Source organism: Capricornis sumatraensis, chromosome 2 (genome assembly GCF_032405125.1).
Source record: "Capricornis sumatraensis isolate serow.1 chromosome 2, serow.2, whole genome shotgun sequence".
In the NCBI taxonomy this organism is placed as follows: Eukaryota; Metazoa; Chordata; class Mammalia; order Artiodactyla; family Bovidae; genus Capricornis; species Capricornis sumatraensis.
In genome coordinates this window covers 65,117,350-65,123,934 of record NC_091070.1, presented here as the reverse complement: position 1 = coordinate 65,123,934, position 6,585 = coordinate 65,117,350, and positions in this window count along the sequence as shown.

Sequence of the window (6,585 nt, the reverse complement as noted above, 5' to 3'; positions counted from 1 at the left end):
CATGTATATGTAAAGCTGAATCACTTTGCTGTATACCTGAAACTTACACAAAATTATAAACCAATGGTACTCCAATATAAAATTTAAAAAAATATTTTTTTAAAGCATTTCCCAAAGGAACATGAGTTTACCCCAAACTGAACTTAGACTTAGTTTACAGTAACTGGTGATTTTCATTTCCTCTAGCCCTTGGCAACCTTCCCCTTACACAACACTCCAGAGGCTTGAAGACTGGAAAATAAGATATGAGCTATAAGATGAAAAGAAATCTAAAAGGCATTCCTGGGGAAAGATTCACAGAAAAGACATTCCTTACTTGGAAACTTGGAACATGGGTTGGTATTTATGATTATTGCAACACCAATTTATGGTATTTTGTGCTATTTAAAAGTGGCACAAAAACACATTTATTGGTAAAGATGTTTTTTCAGAGGTCATCCAGCAGCTGTGCTCAGCATTTTGGGCTGTGTGCAATCCCTCCCCTTTTCTCTGCCTACCTCCTCTCAGACCCTCTCACCACAGTCCCTCCTGAGTCCTCTTTAGGAGGCTCACTCAGATCAAAGGAAGCACCTATGAAGGAGCTGAGAATTCAGACCAGGCTCTCTCACATACATACACGACACACTTTTTCACATACACCATTTGTTAACAGCTTCCAGAACAAGGAGCCCATGTTTGCATGGGGTGGCAGTTGTACACTGGCCCAAGTTCAGAGAGCCAACTGTGGGTATTAGGGACCAAACTGTGCACACCCACCAGCAGGCAGCCTTGCCAGCATGGATCCATCACCCCGCAGCCTTCAGGAGACTGAGCAGAGAAAGGAGCTGAGCTGTGGGAAGGGACAAAAGAGGCTGAAGAGTGAGGAGGAAGAGGAGACAAAAGGATGATGAATCAGAAAGTACTGCTACAGACATAATGTTGGATGAAAGAAGCCAGACACAGAAGAGTACTCCTCATGATTCCTGTGTGCATGCCAGGATCTGGAAAACGAAAAGCTGGTTTATGGTGATGAAAGTTAATGTGTGGTTACCTTTGACTTGGTTATTTTCTGGAAGGGAAGCATAACAGACTTCAGAAGTCATGAAAATGTTCTATACCTAGATCCAGGTAGTAGTTACTCCAGATATACACTTATGTAGATATTCACCCAGTGGTACATCTGTGATCATGCAACTTACTAGAAAAGTTATACTCAATTAAAAGGTTTTAAAAACAGCTAGGACTTGACAACTGGGGGTGAGGGCAGAGATCTAAAAAGTAAATTGATTGATAGTTCAAACCCCTACAAAAGCTGTGTTACCTCTAAGGGTAAAAGTGATTGGTTTGAAGTTGGCAGAAGAATCCTAGTTCCACAGATAATCTGCTCAATCCCAGCAAAAGATTACAGATTTACTCTACAGAGACGAGAAAGATTACAGGACAACAGGCACATCTGGGGACAGGTAAATGGAGTGGGAGTCCATGTACTGAAATGTGAGTCACCAGTCCTAGACTTCTTTCCCTTCTCCGCCCTAAGAATGCTGGCAGCCAGCCGTACAGCAGCCCCTGTCAGCAGCATTGCCACCACTACCAGGCAAGAGACCAAAGATTCCATTCCAGGGAAATGATCCAATAAAAGAAAAAAAATCTACAAATGCTACAGATAAGAGCTGCACTATACACTCTACCTGATCAACCTGTAGTGAAGCTACCACTCAACTAGGTCAGACTATACACATAAGGCTTCCAGAGCTCTCTTTATTGCTTCACTCCTACATGTGAACAAATAGCTAGGAATCACCAATATTTGAAGAAATTCTCCAACTTGTAACTAAAGATCACCAACTACAAACCAAAGAAAGAGATTCAGAGGAAGCAGGTAATGCAGATAGCAGGAAAAATGTTTTTTAAAAAACCTATTATTAATAAAGATGATGCATCTATATAAGAAAAAATGGGATGCCAAAAAATGGAACACTCAGAAAATATAAAGAATTCCTGCCTGTTAAAAACTTGATGGCAGAAATAACTGAAGTTAACAAAACAATGAGTCAATAAAGTTGAAGAAATCCCATTAGATGCAAAACAAAGCAAATGAAAATGGCAACTATTAACTCTAAAGAAAACTAGAACTTGAGAATAAAAGAACTGTAATCATATACTATATAATCACAATAATGTAAATAATAAATATTGACTAAAAGTTGTAACAATATTGGGAAATTGAGGGAAGGTAGGATGAAAGAACTGGGCCCTCATCTACCATTTATTTGTGGGTGCACAGTCGTGCCCCACTCTTTGTGACCCCATGGACTGTAGCCCACTAGGCTCCTCTATCCATGGAATTTTCCAGGCAAGAATACTGGAGTGGGTTGCCATTTCCTTCTCCAGGGGATCTTCCTGGTCTTTCTTATGACCCAGGAAGTCATAAAAAAATCGAGAAATAACAGTATAAGCATGTTGCTTAGGAATATGGAGCTGAATACCTTAAGAAACAACTAAAAGAGTTCAAAGCAGTTGCCTGCTGAGTAGGTAGGAGTGGGGTAGAGAATTAATACTTTTTCATTACAAGTTCTTTAAAACTGTTGTTTTTTAAAACTAGGTACATTGATGACTTTGATCAAAATAAAAAAGTTATTTGAAAACATGGATACCTTGTCATTAATAATAAACCACTTAAAATACACATCACAACTTACTGCCACTCCCCAGTGCTTCAGGACCCACTGCTACGAACCACAGTTCAGAAGCAGTCATTCCTTTTAGATGCTCAGTTCCAGGAGAGGCCACATGGGCAGGAGATTTTTGTAGATATAATAATATGTGGTTTTGAAACTTCCTGTCATCCAGGAGTATGCCCAACAGGTTTCTCAATAAAACAACACTATGCTGGGCCCACTTTTCCCCAAAAAGAAACTTTTACCTCTTGGATTTCTTATTTCAGTAAGTAGCCACAATGTCCACTGAGTTGTCCAATGAATTAATCAGGACTTTTTTTCAGTTGTTAGTATGAGAAACCATACTTTAACTCATTTAAGCAGAAGAGTAATTCATGGAGTCCCAGGAAGCCCATAGGAAGCCCTGGAAAAGGCTGGCTTCCAAATTGGCCTTCAACATTCATCATTGTGCAATTTGGACAAGATAGTTAACTCACTTATAAAACAGGGATAATAAGAGTACTGTTTTGAATATGAAATGGGTAAACATTTTAAGTACTTTGGATACTACCTGGTGCACAGCTAAGGCACAGTAGATATTCACTATGACTATTTTAAGCTATTATGCAGGAATCACAACAAACCTGGGGGACAAATAAAAATATTCATCCTGGACATATTGTAATGTAATTGCAGAACACCAAAAATAAAGAACCAAAAAAAAAAAAAAAAAGCCCTCAGGGAAGAGAGATCAGTTGTCTGCAAAGGACTGGCAATTAGGGGCTTTTCTGGCGGCTCAACGGTAAAGAATCAGCCAGCCAGTGCAGGAGATCCCTGATGTGGGATGATCCCACGTGCTGCAGAGCATCTAAGCCTGTGCGCCACAACTTACTGGGCCTGTGCTCTAGAGCCTGGGACCCGCAACAACTGAGCCCACTCAGCACAGCTACCAAAGCCCGCAGGCCCTAGAGCCTGTGCTCTGCAACAGGGGAGGCCACCAGAGTGAGAAGCCTTGCTCCGCAGCTGGAGAGCAGGCACCAGTCACCACAACTGGAGGAAAGTCCCAGCAGCAACAAAGACCCAGCACAGCCAGAAATGAAATAAATAAATGTTTAACTTTTAAAAATTGGCAATTATGCAGAGTGGGCTTTTCAATAGCAGTAATAGAAGTCAGAAGAAATTAAAATATCTTCAAACTGCTGAGAGAAACAAACTGCCAAATGAGAATTTTAACTCTGCCAAACTATTATTTGAGACTCAGTATTAAATGAAGAACTTATCAGATCAAAAACAACTGAACCACCAGCAACAAAGCCCTTCTAAATATTTACTCCAGGAAGAAGGAAACAGAAAAAGGATGAAATGCAAGAAGCATTGATGAGAAAATAAGTTAGTAAACATATGATAAACCAAAATATTGACTATACAAATAATAATAATGATGATGACTAATGTAGGGAATAAAAAATAAACCACAGCATATTGACAAGTGAAATAGGAAGATGTGACTGGAAGTAAAACATTCTGAGGAGAATAAAGAAATTAACTTTAAACGTTGTGAATTTAAGTAAGCAGGTTGAAATTTGGGGGTACCTACAAAAAGAATTCTTGGCTCAGATGGTAAAGAATTCATCTGCAATGTGGGAGACCTGAGTTCGATCCCCTGGGTTGGGAAGATCCCCTGGAGGACAGCAGGCAACCCACTTCAGCATTCTTGTCTGGAGAATCCCCATGAACAGAGGAGCCTGGTAGGCTGCAATCCATGGCATTGCAAGGAGTTGGACATGACTGAGCAACTAAGAACAGCATAGCACAAAATAATAGACATAGAGATGTCAATTCTTTCCAAAAATAATCTATACATTTAATGCCATTCCAAATGAAATCCCAGAAAAGGTTTCAATGAAATTTGACAAGCTGAATCTAAAATACATAGAGAAGGTAAAAAAACAATAATAGTCAAAATAATTCTAAAGAAGATCAGGAATGAGGTTTGCTATACCATAAATTAATTATAGCCAAGTGTTAGCACAGGAGTAGACAAACACAAAGAATATGGAGCCCAGAAGCAGATCCACACTGCTTTGGATAATATTTGGAAAATTATTAGGTGAGGAAAGTGGCAGTGTAGATCAGAGGGTAGAGAACTGTTCCCTAAATGGTGCTGGGGAAAACATAATTTAGACCTCATATTTAAAATTAAAGAGCTTGATATTTACAATATCAGAATAAAGAACATTTCTTAAACAAGAACAAAAAACACAAACCATAAAGGAAAACAATCATATACTCAATTATGCATGTGTGCTAAGTTGCTTCAGTTGTGTCCGACTCTTTGGGTCCCTGAGGACTATAGCCCACCAGGCTCCTCTGTCCATAGGATTCTCCAGGCAAGAATACTGGAGTGGGTTGCTATGCTCTCCTCCAGCAGATCTTCCCAGCCCAGGGATCGAATCTGTCTTTTATGTCTCCTGCATTGGCAGGTGTGTTCTTTGCTACTCACACCACCTGGGAAGCCCATATTCAATTATATTAAAATGAAATTAAAATACAAAACTTATAAATAAAAGACACTTTCCAAAGTTGAAAATGAAGCCATACACTGAGGGAAGGTATTTGCAACACATTTATCCAAAAAAAGTATTAGAATCAAAAATATCTTCATGCATTTACAAATCAGTCACAAAACAAAAAGAACTGAATAGAAAAAATGTTCAAATTTATAATCAGGCAAACCAGGATAGCAAGAAACACACAAATAATATGTTCAACCTCACTAGTATTCAAGGAAATGCAAATTAAAATCACAGTAAGATATGACTTCATGCACATCAAATTTGTAAACACTCAAATATTCTACAAGATTTTTAAATGATGAAGCAAATTAAGCATTTTTCCTTCTCTTAGAAGTTCTCCAAAAGCAACATTGGAAAATAATAGTAGAAACACAAACTCCACCTTTGATGAAACTAAAAGATATTTGAATCCCAACCCACAAAATATGTGGAAAGACTGCCAAAAGCAGCAAAGATCAAGCCATAGAGGCAGGAAGAGGAGCAAGGATGCAGGTGATGCCTGAGCTCAGAAAGAGTTCAGAGTGTACATAACAGGGTGTGGAACACACCCTGAATTGCAAAGCCAAAATAAGGAATGGCGTGTGTGGACTTATGGCAGGAACTTCCCAGGAATTGGTCTCGTTATGAGAAATATAGGAGGTAGTGCTGATTAATATCCCAGAGACAAGCCCTTTGAACATGAAGCTGAGTATTCCAACACATGAGATTGGCTGAGAAATGGAACTTATATATCTTTCCTAAGACATAAAGATGGTTCCTGCTGGGGTACTAGAGACCCAGGCCTCTCCTTAGCCTTGAGATGCACTTTCTGTAACAGTTTGTACCTGTATTAGGGTTCCCCAGGAAACAGAACTAATAGGTTGTATATATATAAAGAGAATTATTATAAGGAATTGGCTCATGCAATTATGGAGGCTGGCAAGTCCACGTTTGGAGAGTGGAGGCTCAAGAGAGCCAGTGATGCTCGTGAAGTCTGAGGCAGCCATCTGGAGAATATCCTCTCACTGTGGAAGCCAGTCTTTTTTGTTCTAGTCAGACCTTCAACCGACTGGATGAGGCCCACCCACACTGTGAAGGGTAGGGCACCGATAGCATTCACTACGGTCCACATTCCATACCACTCAGATCCACTTGCTTCCCATATTCAATTCGCTCTATTCAGGAACATCTTTTCCAGGATTCTGGTTGGACACAGTTTCTGGGGACACATACAAGAGAAGAAATAACAGAATGAACTACAGCTTGTGCTGCCACCACTAGCCCCAGACCTGTAACTGATACTGTCACCTGCCCCCTACACCACCACCCCAGCCCCCAACCTAGGTTCTCCTCCCCCTGAATCACCGCTTCCACTGGTCCAAGTGGCTCCCATG